The sequence below is a fragment of the Salmo salar genome, chromosome ssa21 (genome assembly GCF_905237065.1).
Source record: "Salmo salar chromosome ssa21, Ssal_v3.1, whole genome shotgun sequence".
Taxonomy (NCBI): Eukaryota; Metazoa; Chordata; class Actinopteri; order Salmoniformes; family Salmonidae; genus Salmo; species Salmo salar.
In genome coordinates, this window is record NC_059462.1 from 33,639,323 (window position 1) to 33,652,738 (window position 13,416).

At 40.8% G+C, this 13,416-nt stretch overlaps 1 pseudogene across 1 annotated transcript in view; it reads left to right on the plus strand.

Moving 5' to 3' along the window:
• The first annotated feature begins 1,575 nt into the window (after positions 1 to 1,575).
• Positions 1,576 to 13,416, plus strand: part of LOC106582236 (guanylate-binding protein 1-like) — a 44,669-nt pseudogene continuing 32,828 nt past the window's right edge. Inside the window, exon 1 of the transcript XR_006761207.1 lies at positions 1,576 to 5,676. The product of XR_006761207.1 is annotated as a guanylate-binding protein 1-like (transcript). The remainder of the gene's footprint in view (positions 5,677 to 13,416) is intronic.

Below are 13,416 nucleotides of genomic sequence, written 5' to 3' on the forward strand. Positions count from 1 at the left end.
CCCGGGATGGGGGTCGGCCTGGGTGAATAGTTAGGGAGTAGGAAAAAGTCGACCCGATTAGGCGAGGTTCAACTACAAAACAGATCCTACAGATAAAACACTCCGTCTAGCTAACGGGGTCGGTAAATCAGTAGGCCACACCTCATTGCTGCTCTGAGGAACAGAGTATAGCAGGGAGGGGGTGAGTGAGATATGAAGGGAAACTGACCCGTTTAGGCAGAATTTCCGTCATATCGTAAAATCCTGTACAATAATGTCTTCTGTGTTGAGGAAGTGTATCAGATTAGGCTAAAATGGGTTGTTTTAGGTAAAACGAAGTGTGTATGAACGTGAATAGGATGTGAAGAAAGACTGACCCGTTTAGGCAGAATTTCCGTCATATTGTGTATGAACGTGAATAGGATAGGAAGGGAAACTGACCCGATTAGGCAGGACTTCCGTCATAGCATAAAATCCTGTAGAATAAAAGCTTCTCTGTGTCTGCGGAAGTGTATCAGAGAAGCTAAAGACTGCAGTTAAATATAGTATATACTGGTGTGTGTGTGTGTGTGTGTGTGTGCCAACTAGACAAGGGGAAGGAATGGGCAAACCTCTCTGTGACAGTTGCTCGAGTGTAATATGAGAAGGGTGTGTCTAGAGTGTACTAGGAAGAAGAAATAATAAATCAATAGGTATTGATTAAAAGGAACTATGTAAAGATAACACATTAACATAATACATGTGTTAAATAACTATTCTGGAATGCATAGAACTTGTGGTAAAAAGTATTAAACAAGACACATCGTATATACGGTGTGTGAAGTGAGAAGATAAAACATACAGATAAGCAAAAGATATACTATATGGTTACAATAAACTCAGGCTATCTAGAGTAAATAGTGACAGCAAATACATAAAGAAAAGTACCATGGTATAGTCTGTAGTATATACTAGAGATATTACAGCACCGTGAAGGACGGTAGGAGGAAAACAGTGGGTAACATTGTAGCTGCAGGACCCTTAGGAAGTTACAGCCTGGGGGGAGGACAGAAGCGTAAAGTTACAGACACTAGCAGAAAGAGTGGGCCTGGAGAAACTCAGTGAAATAGGAACTAGCGCTGAGAATAGATAGGATAAATTAGGAATATAAGTAATAGTAGGATAGAATATCATAAGTGAATAAATATTGTGGCAAAGAATGGGGTCGAGTGATAAATGGCAGATATGTGAGGGCAGAACTAATAAACGGGCTCTGCCCGATCACTAAAATGGCCACAAAATTGCCGACTGCAAAAACTACAATTCCCAGAAGCAAGGGGAACCCTCAGAAGGTGGAGCCGACCCACAGATAAAGGGTCAAGAAAAACCAGGAAGAGAGAGAGAGAGGGCGGGAAGGAGCTATGAACCATAGAGAAAGAGACAATCTACATTGGCTGGATTTACTGTGTACGAACTGGACTGTTTTGGACTTACCTGTTGCCGTTTAGACCTGGACCTACCGAGAACCAGATTTGTGTACCGAACCCTGTTATCCTTGACCTTACCTGCAGCCTGGGTGGACCAGGACAGAGAAACAAACACACAGGTACTGTCATGTTCGAAAGAACTTTCATTCTGGGCTGACTTTGGTGACAGTTTCCCACTTAATGTGTGACAAACGCTCCTAACTTTGAAGAGGTTTGCCACAATATAAAGAGATAAGTAAGTGTAGATATTATAAACAGCTGAATTAGACAGAAAAGTGTTAAATAGGATGTAATAAAGTTAAAGTAATGGAATTTAGTAAAGCCATGGAGTCGCTGAGAGAAGCGCACAATAATTCCACCAATTCGGCTTGAATGTGAAAGAGCAAACTGGATAATGTAGGGCAAAATTACCCGGTAAACTGGATAAATAAAATACAATAAAAAAAAGAGGCAGGTATGAATTGAAACAATCACATTAAACCAGAATAAGAAGCTCAACTTGCCAGTGTTTTGAAATCAGCATTCTATCATCAGAAAATACATTACGATGGGGGGCCAGATATGACTCTGCTCGCCTCGCAGACGTGCGAGGGGAGAGTAGAGCCATAAAATATCAAAGCGTAAGAAGATATCTAAAACAGGGAGCTATGGGACTATGGGAAGAATGTGGGAAGAATGTGTGTAGGGAGACACTGGAACCTAGTGCAGTAGCAGGAAATGCAGTTATACGAGAGTTAGTAAGTAAGAATGGAACTTTCACATAGCGGTGTATGATCTCTGATCGATCAATGAGTGGTTCATAGAGATTACAGTTTCTATGGAAGGCGTATTAGATCACGTTTTACCTAACTTCTAGTAGAGTACCGATGGGATTTACAAATAGCCCCACTTGGTATCATTTTGCATTGAAACAATCGTTTCTGTGGTGATAAAATACGAGGATGATTTGTTATTGGCGTCAAACGACGGAAAATAAAGTTATATAGTTAGTAAATTAATTGGAGGAACAGGCAAAGCAAAATGTAACATATTTGAGGTTTTCGATTTCTGAGGGCAAGACATAACCCGGGATCAGGTAGAAACTAGGCGTTCTGTGGCATGGCTAAGCACTCCGCGCATGCTCAGGAAAACGTAAGGGGTTTTCAGTTTTGTTAGACATATTATGCCGTCATTCTCAGAAAGTGCTAAGACACTTATAGAATGGAATCAATAGTGTGAGGAAATGTTTGTCGAGTTAAAGAAGTAATTGGGTTAAACGTCAGCATTGGGATCGCCAAATTTAAATTCAACTTTTAAAATGTTTTAGTTGGTTTATGAACATAGTGGAGGATGAAACAAACATTTAATGATTGGAGTAAGGATAGTGGAATTATAATTATAATGTTCAGTATATAAGTAATACTATTGGCTTGCTGATTAAAAGGTAACATTGTGAATACTAAGGAATTGTACACTTTCTTTTCCAGAAGGGGTTTTAATTTTCTCTTGTCGGAAATGTCCTTGGAGACTGCGATACTGGGAAAAGCAGTTAGTGATAGTCGGCTGTTTTAAGAGTAAAAATATCTAGATTAGGCTATAAATGGAGTTCCGGATAAGTGAGGCCGGTTCCTGTGTGATCTTGACCTACCAGCAAGTACACACCATACCGGGAAAGAATATGCGTTAGTGGATTTATTTTGAGAAGGGATAGTGTAAAATGGGGTGCTTGGTAATGTTGTTCAGGCTATTTTGGTGGGATGTCAAAAGCACTAGTATGGATATACCAGAGTGCAGAATAACGGATTAGTTTACAAATGTCTGATTGAATATTGCCAGTGTCAGTAAACATCAGGGAAGTAACATCATTGGAATTATTGCAAGCAGCACAGTTAAACGTTAGCTTGGGTGTTTGACTGCCAAATGGGAAAAGTAGTAGGAACTAATGATTCAGAAAGTTTGGTTCAACCCTGTTCAATACGACATATTTGGGGTTTTGAGAACCATGTGACTCAAGAAAAACGTAGTCTTTGTTTCAGTATTCGAAATAAATGTATTAAAGTGACATAAGAATTGGCTGATGTATTTTCTACATTTGGTGCTTTACAGGTTCATCTTAAACTAACGGATGTTTAATGAGTGTTGACAGTATGTGAATGATAATATATTATGTCTTTATAGCACTCAAATGATGCGATATTTTAGTAAATTGAAAAACAAAGGTTTCAATACAAGGATATATGATGAGTAAATTGAACCTTGAGATTGTAAAAATAATAAAAAATAAAATAACTTGCGGTTGGAAGCAAGCAAGCAACTAGTGCGATGTTTGAAATAAAGGTATGAATAAACATTACTATTGTTTGGTTTTATAGTTAGATAACACTAGTAAATTTGAGCAGGAAAGTTATGTATTCTGGACATTATAAACTGTTTCCATTATGTGGTACAGTGTCTAGTAATACGAGTAGAATGAATTACGTATTGACTAACAAGATGATAAGACATCAACTTTTTGAAGGTTCTACAGTGGTTAACCAATAGTTTTGTATTATACTAAACTAATTACACAAGTTAAAATGATAAGATTACTGGAAAGGGCCTCTGGGTGTTAATTTGGATGGACCTTTTACAATTCAGTTTTAAACTGGGTATAGAGAAGGGACAGAGAAGGGAGAGGAAACATTTAATGGCGTCAAATGCCCTGAATCCTAAAACTTTCCCGTGAAGACTGATCAACTTCACTAGAAATTATTGGAACAGGTGGGATTTAAATATAAAATGACTAAGAAACACCAGTCTCTATTCAAAGTGTACAATTACTTTGAAAGTCTATTATTTCCATAAGAAAATTATGAAGAGGTGTAATCTTGAATTGACTAGTTACTCAAATAACTGTATTTTTTTATTTAACATGTTGTTATTGAATCATGTGTTCATAGGGAAAATGATCAGCTCCCTGGAGTTATGGTCTTTGGGAAAACATGCAAATGTGCTTTGTTCAGTCTGCCTATAGAAGGGTATGTTATTCTGTTTTTGGGTTGGACAATTTATAAACGTTTTAGTTATGATTTGGATATAGAACTGTTTAAATTTACTAGGCCTAGGCAAGCTCTGGAAACTAAATCCTGAGACAGGGAGGTTGACAGAACTTACAAAAGATTAGATTAAAGGTTTTTGTTTCTTCTGTTTTATTATGTCATTGGAAATGTAATGTTAACTTGTATTGATATAATAAATGACAAAAGGTTAATAGTCTGATTTGCGATAACACCCAGGGATGGAGAAGGAGACCAACATAACATGCGCATAGAACGAAACGGATGGACGTGTTCCCCAGGTTTAGTTACATTCTGAGTGGTGGTGATTTGTTAAAAATATGCAGTTATTATATTTTAATTTTCTCTTTTCTTGTCTGGTCAATTTATATTTGTTTTAAGGAACATAAGTGTGTTTATTGTTCCTGAGGAGGGAATGTTATAAATTGACAAAAAATGATTTGAGAATGTTTTGGTATGTATCAAACGGTGGAAGGAAATAGAAGTAGTAAATGATGTGTTATGGGTTAGAAGAACTGACTGCATTGGGGATCTGAGGGGGCTCAAATGAAGGTTATGGTAGTAGAGGGGTGTTATTTCTAGAGACAATGTATATTAGAGGAAGATAACTCACAGAAGAGAAAGGACAGCTGGATGTGTAAAATATAGGGACAATTCTAAGTAAATTGAACATTACACATACCTAGATTATGGTAAGAGTAAAAGTGATAGTGGTGACATTTAACACTATGGTAAAAGTTTAAGAAACTTATGATTTGGATTTTTAAGAGGTTGGATATTCTTCCAACTGGAAGACACTTGACTGATTACATGTTATTCTTACAGCAGTTGCTATAGGGACCATAATTTGGCTATCATTATGTATAAGTATATCTGTGGTAGGAGGCGAGGTATTTGAGACAATGTTTAAATAGGGCTGTTATTTAAATATTACAAAGTAGTGATCTTGACATAAGAAGAAAGTCTGTTGTCAGGAAATAACCCATGTGTTAGTGTGTATGTCCACAGGAGAAAAGCAGCACATAAGAAGCCAGAAATAACCAAGGGCATGGGCTGAATTCTGGAGATTGAGTGTACATCAAGGTACACCAGGCTGGGGGTATACTTCTTACAGCACCTGCAGTGGTAAAGATCGTCATGTCTCTCTTCGGTGGGTGCATAATTCTCACAAGAAGTAAGGCCCAGCTGAATAATGGGTGAGCTTGAAAACTCTATGACACACAGACAGACACACAGACAGACACACAGACAGACACACAGACAGACACAGACAGACTAGATTCCACTGTAGACATATAGATGGGTTGGGTTTGGGACCTACTTATTTTATTGGTTAATGCATCATATGAAAAAGGATAGATGTTAGGGTAATTGTGCTCTAAACAACATGTTGAAAGCATTAATGTGAAAGCATATACAGTGTTGAATTACTTCAAGAAGATATAATGTTGATTAGGGATATGCACATGCCTATCAGTTGAAATGGAGCAGATGGGAAACAAAGTGAAAATGACATGATTTGGGAACACCTCTCAGAACCTGGGGCCGAAAGGGGAAGACTGGGTGAAAGCATGAGGAAGCTTTTAAGGTTTTTATTTTTGTGGATTCCAGCAGAAAAGTATCCTGGAGGCATAGAGTCAGGTGAAGAGAGAGTGGGAATTGTCATGGTCTCAGATTTCGGTTTTCATTAAAATATTTATGCATGACATATCACATTGTCAATAATGTTGTGTTTTTCACTTTCCAAGTCTTATGCTTAGGAACCAGAAGGAGAGGGGTCGCCAGCTTCAGCTGGAATGTTAGTTGGTGTATGATGAGTGATGGAAATAAGTGGATGTATGGTATGATCATAAAACAGAGGCCATAAGTCTAAGTTTGAATGCCTCACAGAAAAAAGGCAGAAACCTGAACCAGGACCAGAGGTTCCACGTCTGGTGATCCAAAGTGACCAGGTCCGAGTGTTCCGGAAGAAAGGAATGAGCCAAGAAGCGAGGGTCCCTACAAGGAGGCTCAAACAATGTTAAAACCTCTTACATCTAGATGTGCCGCTAGCGGAACGCCTCGCCAATATCCAATGATAGAGCGTGGAGCGAATTACAAACACCTCAGAAATCCCCAAACTTCAATTTTTCAAACATATGACTATTTTACACCATTTTAAAGACAAGACTCTCCTTTATCTAACCACATTGTCCGATTTCAAAAAGGCTTTACAACGAAAGCAAAACATTAGATTATGTCAGGAGAGTACCCAGCCAGAAATAATCACACACCCATTTTTCAAGCTAGCATGTAATGTCACAAAAACCCAAAACACAGCTAAATGCAGCACTAACCTTTGATGATCTTCATCAGATGACACTCCTAGGACATTGTTATACAATACATGCATGTTTTGTTCAATCATGTTCATATTTATATCAAAAACCAGCTTTTTACATTAGCATGTGACGTTCAGAACTAGCATACCCACCGAAAACATCCGGTGAATTTACTAAATTACTCACGATAAACGTTCACAAAAAACCTAATTATTTTAAGAATTATAGATACAGAACTCCTTTATGCAATCGCGGTGCCGATTTTAAAATAGCTTTTCGGTGAAAGCACATTTTGCAATATTCTGAGTAGATAGCCCAGCCATCATGGCTAGCTATTTTGACACCCACCATCATGGCTAGCTATTTTGACACCCACCAAGTTTGGCCCTCACCAAACTCAGATTTACTATAAGAAAAATTTGATTACCTTTGCTGTTCTTCGTCAGAATGCACTCCCAGGACTTCTACTTCAACACCCAATGTTGTTTTGGTTCCAAATAATCCATAGTTATATCCAAATAGCTGCGTTTTGTTCTTGCGTTCAAGACACTATCCGAAGGGTGACGCGCCGGCGCGTATCGTGACAAAAAATGTAGAAATATTCCATTACCGTACTTCGAAGCATGTCAAACGCTGTTTAAAATCCATTTTTATGCGATTTTTCTCGTAAAAATAGCGATAATATTCCGACCGGGAGACCTTGTTTTCGTTCAAACACTGAAAATAGAAAATGGAGTCTTCACATGCACGCGCGCACCCGTGTCATTGTTCTCAGAACGACCACTTCCCAAAAGCCCTACTGTTTTTCGCCCAGGGACTGCAGAGTCATCATTCCCCGTTCTGGCGCCTTCTGAGAGCCTATGGGAGCCTTAGAAAATGTCACGTTACAGCAGAGATCCTCTATTTTCCATAAAGAGGCTATAGAAGGCCAAGAAATGGTCAGAGAGGGCACTTCCTGTATGCAATCTTCTCAGGTTTTGGCCTGCCATATGAGTTCTGTTATACTCACAGACACCATTCAAACAGTTTTAGAAACTTTAGGGTGTTTTCTATCCAAATAAAATAATTATATGCATATTCTAGTTTCTGGGCAGGAGTAATAACCAGATTAAATCGGGTACGTTTTTTATCCGGCCGTGAAAATACTGCCCCCTATCCTAAACAGGTTAACTGCTGTCCAGGTGAAAGGAAGAAACACGTGGTACCGTATAAACCACTGTACCAAAGTCCTGTCGGAAAGGAGGAGACAACCACCAGGCCATGAAGACGCAGAGGATGCTGATACATCAGGTGGGTGTCCAAAGGGAACGGGAGCAGAGGAGATCGAGGAGCCAGGCAGGAGACAGGCAGGAGCCGAAGAAGAGGTGGAGCAACTTCCAACAGCAGACAGACACTATCTCCTGAAAATCCAGAGAGTCCAGGGATGGGGAGGAGTGACATGCCTGTTGCTCCTGATTATATACCTACTCTGGCAGATACCCCTGACAGAGGTGCTGTCCAACGGGACGGAGAAACAACGACAGGAGAATGGAAAGGAGACTTTCTTATCAACTTCTCTGTCCTCACATGGTCTTTCTAACAGACAGTGAACCAGGACAGATGAAGAATGGTAGAATGGTCTTGACAGCAACAGCGACAAACTTACAAGAAATTGTAAAATCACCTCCCGCTAGAGACTAGTACACCAACTAAGACAATAGCAAAACCACAAGAAAGTGGGTTGATGCAGAGAATCTGGACATCTGTTACCAACTGGGGTAGCTACAATGAAGAAACTACCCCAGAATCAAACATTGATCAAACATTTTGAAAATCAATAACAAATGGCGTGTATAAGTGGGCTCAGTAAGCATCAACTAAACATAGGATGGACAATTGCATTTTGTCTAGCAAATCACATTTGTCTGATCTTTTAATAGTACCTGAACTTGCATCTTTTGAAGAATGTGTTAGGTGGAAAATGTTCAACGTATTCAGAGAAAATACTGTATCTCTTTGTGCAACATAGAATGTAGAATTGCCTTACGTAGTACCAGGGGTAGAAGTGTCTTAAATTAAACTATGTTGGGAGAACATGAATGTACAACATATGATATAAGAACTGAATTAAATGGTCCTCATAATGATAGGTTTACTATTTTAAAAAGTAGATAAATGTTTCTACAGCTATGGAGATAATGGGATAGATGTGAGAAACACTACAGTTAATTGTTAAATTATTTGGGTGTTAGAAACTGCAGGAGTTGGTAAATTTGATGATAAAGGAATGATTGTGAATCACAAAGGTAAATGTGGTACTAGAAAAGTGTCAATACAAACCAAGGCGAACATAATCTGTTTCTTAATAGTGTGACCCTATGGTTGAGAGAATGCCACTTCCTTTTCCTACCATTAGTGTACTGTACAGTGTTGTAGACATTACAAAGGTCATTGGATATTCATTGAGCCCACACATTCACACCCCTTAATAGTGGGTCCAAAGGCAAGGGTTATTATGGGTAGGTTATTCATATGGGTTGAGAGAGCGAGAAAGCGTTTTCTGTTATTGTGGATGTGTCTTCCTGTGGCTGCTTACAAATTGAACATAAACTAAGTCCAGTTATACATCCAAATGAACATCAAAGACCAAAGTATATATTCTAGCTATTCCTTCAGGTCCTACTGTAGAAATTGCCATCATAACATTTTCAGCAACCTGTCTGAATGACTCATCTCACTGCAATTACAAGGCTATTAAAAGGTGACTCAGTAAATAGGAGAAATGTTGCTGGGGCAACAGTTGATTGAATGCACTGCATTTTCCCCAAGGGAACTTCAGGTGTGGCATTTGTTATTCAGAAACACACAATGCGTGAGAGAGAATCCATGGCCTTAGCAATGGAGAGAAGAGGGAGAAGTCATGCAGAAAAACAACTTCTGACTTGTTATAAATTTCTGGTTGTTAAAAGTGAGATTAACATGATTAAATTAGCAAAAAATGTGTAGGTAATCAAATTTTAGAACTCAAGATCAACACAGGAGGAAAAGATTGACAGAGAGTGAGTTAAGTCATCTTAATCGTGTTAGCTAGCCAAATTCAAATTTGTCAACTAGCTTACCGTCTAGTTCCAACCGTTTACTGGTGGTAACTGTTACGGAGTCTAGTTGATAGGTAATCGACTAGCCGGACTGTTCCCCGGACTACGCGTGTAGGGATTTGTACAATGCATGAACAAGGCTATTGAACTTGACATTGGTGTCTGTCTTTATTCCTTTATCCAACATATCATACTGAAACAGTAACCATAGCAACATGGCCACTGAGGCAGCGCTAGCAGCACCAGCAGAAGCAGAGACTAATAGACTCCCCCCCTCTTTTTGAATTTCCAGCAGGAATTGTTGTGGAAATATTCAGTCAATCATATTTCTCAAATACCTGAGCCTGTGAGTTCAAATATACTTTTATTACGACATAAGAAAAGCCGAGCTAGTTCATGAAAACAACTAACTTTCCAGTCTTGGCACATACTTCTTATACATTTTTCCTGCTTACAACACACCCATAGTAAACTCCTCTTAATGACTCATCCCATCTGGCATTTAGCCACCGTTATCGTATTGCCTTGCACTAGGTTTAGTTTGGTTTCATATTAGGGCATGAAAACAGTAGAGCCACAGCAATAGTTCAAAAGGACAGACATGTTCTCGACTAAGCCAGTTGCATGCATGTAGGACCAGTCCTTGGCACTTTACAGAAATAACCAACATGTCATCCTGCTAACTCCTCTGAAAGGGACACCCATGTTCTGGAAAATACCCAAGCGGTGTAACCATAGCAACAGTATATCAGGCCATAATACAGTGACTGGAATAACCAGTCGTGTCCACACCCCGACATGTGCATGTCTAATGGTGTCTAATGACCCAGAGCACATATAGAGTGCACTAGTTTTGCTGACTATCCTGAAATGTATAATGGCCACACATGTTCTGGAAAATTCTCAATAGAAATCAAATCAGAGAACGGAAGAATCAATTTTAGACACAGAATTCTGAGGGAGAACCCAGAAACTTTATTTGCCGACTGCTCACACAACAGGACTGTTACAAACCTGTTATTTTACACAGACCACACTACTGCCTGGCATACAGCTGTAACCAGGCATTTCAGCTATGCGACAAAGAAAGGCATCTGCAAGAGAAGGCAAATCCACATTTTTGAGGACAGTGAGAAGGATCAGGAAAACAGGTTTCTGACGGTAAACGTACCAGAACGGCACTGTCATGGTCCAGGGCAGTGAGGCTGCACTCAGCTCTTTTGTGCAAGATAGCGGAAACAAAAAAAGACAAGGACAGCACCTCGACCTCTCCCCTCACCTCAGGCACCCCAACAGCAGGAGCCCGGGCCCACACCTACACCTACACAACAGGTCTATACTCCCCCTGCCTGCCTACCACCACCAGAGCCAAGACCACACTACCATCAGCCTGCTGAGAGACAGGCTGGCTCTGTTAGATGTATGGGTTACTGAGCTACACCACCTCGAGCCCAGACACAGAGCTACTACAGGACCAGATCAACCAGTACAGGACACAGCTGAAGAACTCTGTCCAGGAGCTGAGAGAGAGCCTTACCACAGCTCTTGAGGAGGTAAGGCCACCATGAGGAGAGAGCTAGTGCAGGTAAAGGAGGAGATGGCAAAGGAGTTTTCAGTCATCAAGAGGGTGCTGCAGCACAGAGAGCAAACTGTAGAGACTCCTAGATAGAAGCTGCAGCCCCTCACCACCCCTAACAACCCCACTGACCCACCTTCACCCACAACCCTCCCATACCAACAACCCTTTACCCACACCCCCAGTCAACAAGGAGGCTCACATGGGGACACCTACTACAGAGAGAAGCTCTCTGCCCCCCCTTGACACACCCCCACACACCCCTCCTTGTACACAGGCCCTGTGTACCCCAGCCCCAGACCGTAAAACCCACTGATGTGGCCATCCTCATTGACTCAAATGGGAAATTCATCCAAGAGGATAAACTCTTCCCCCACCACAAGGTGTCCAAAATATGGTGTCGAAAAACACAGGATGCACTCCACATCCTGTCCCAGTCTGACTTTGGCACACCAGTCCACATTATTATTCACAGCAGCACCAACAACCTGCGAGAGGAGCAGGAGAGAGTAGGCAGCTCTGGTCAACAGAGTAGCAGAGAGGGCCTTTGAGTGGTTCCCCAACTCCCACATCACCATCTCCACTCTGCTGCCCCGCAAAGACTTTCATCCCCATACCATTCAGAAAGTCAACGCTGACATCACCAGAGGGTGTGGCCTACTCCCATCTGTGGCCTACTGCGGCATATCAAGAAGATGATTAAACAACATGATCATTACAGAGATGCACCTTGTGCTGGGGACAATAAAAGGCCACTCAAATGAGCAGTTATCACACAACACAATGCCACAGATGTCTGAAGTTGAGGTAGCATGCAATTGGCATGCTGATTGTAGGAATGTCCACCAGAGCTATTGCCAGAGAATGGAATGTTCATTTCAGTATGTCTAACCGGCCTCAACACCGCAGACCACATGTAACCACACCAGCCCAGGACCTCCACATCCACTTTCTGCACAAACTGTCTCAGGGAAGCTCACCTGCATGCTCGTCGTCCTCAACAGGGTCTTGACCTGACTGCAGTTTGGCCACCTTCGATGGCCACTGGCACGCTGGAGAAGTGTGCTCTTCACGGATGAATCACAGTTTCAACTGTACAGGGCAGATGGCAGACAGCATGTAGGGCATTGTGTCGGCGAGCGGTTTGCTGATGTGAACAGAGTGCCCCATTGTGGCGGTGGGGTTATGGTGTGGGCCAGCATAAGCAACGGACAACAAACACAATTGCATTTTATCGATGGCAAGTTGAATGCACAGAGATACTGTGACGAGATCCTGAGGCCCATTGTCGTGCCATTCATCTGCCGCCATCACCTCATGTTTGAGCATGATAATGCAAGGTCCCATGTCGCAAAGATCTGTACACAATTTTTGGAAGTTGAAAATGTCCCAGTTCTGGGATGCTCTGGATCGACATTTTGTTCCAGTTCCTGCCAACATCCAGCAACTTCACACAGCTATTGAAGAGGAGTGGGACAACATTCCACAATCAATGCCCTGATCAACTCTATGCGAAGGAGATGTGTTGTGCTGCATGAGGCAAATGGTGGTCACACCAGATACTGACTGGTTTCCTGGTCCACCCCCCTACCTTTTTTTAAAGGTATCTGTGACCAACAGATGCATATCTGCATTCCCAGTCATGATAAATCCATAGATTAGGGCCTAATGAATTTATTTCAGTTGATTGATTTCCTTATATGTAATTCAGTAAAATCTTTGAAATTGTTGCGTTTATATTTTTGTTGAGTGTATATTACAGTTAAAGATAAGTCTTAGTTATAGTCTACAAATATTTTTATTAAAGCCTCTAGATTTAAGCGCTATAGTAGTACAGTGATAATTTCACCAAAACCTGTAAATACATATTGTCACGTTGTTCGTGCAAGATACACAAATAAACTAAAGAACAAAAACAACAAACCGTGACGAAGAGGTGCAACATACACTAACTCAAAAACA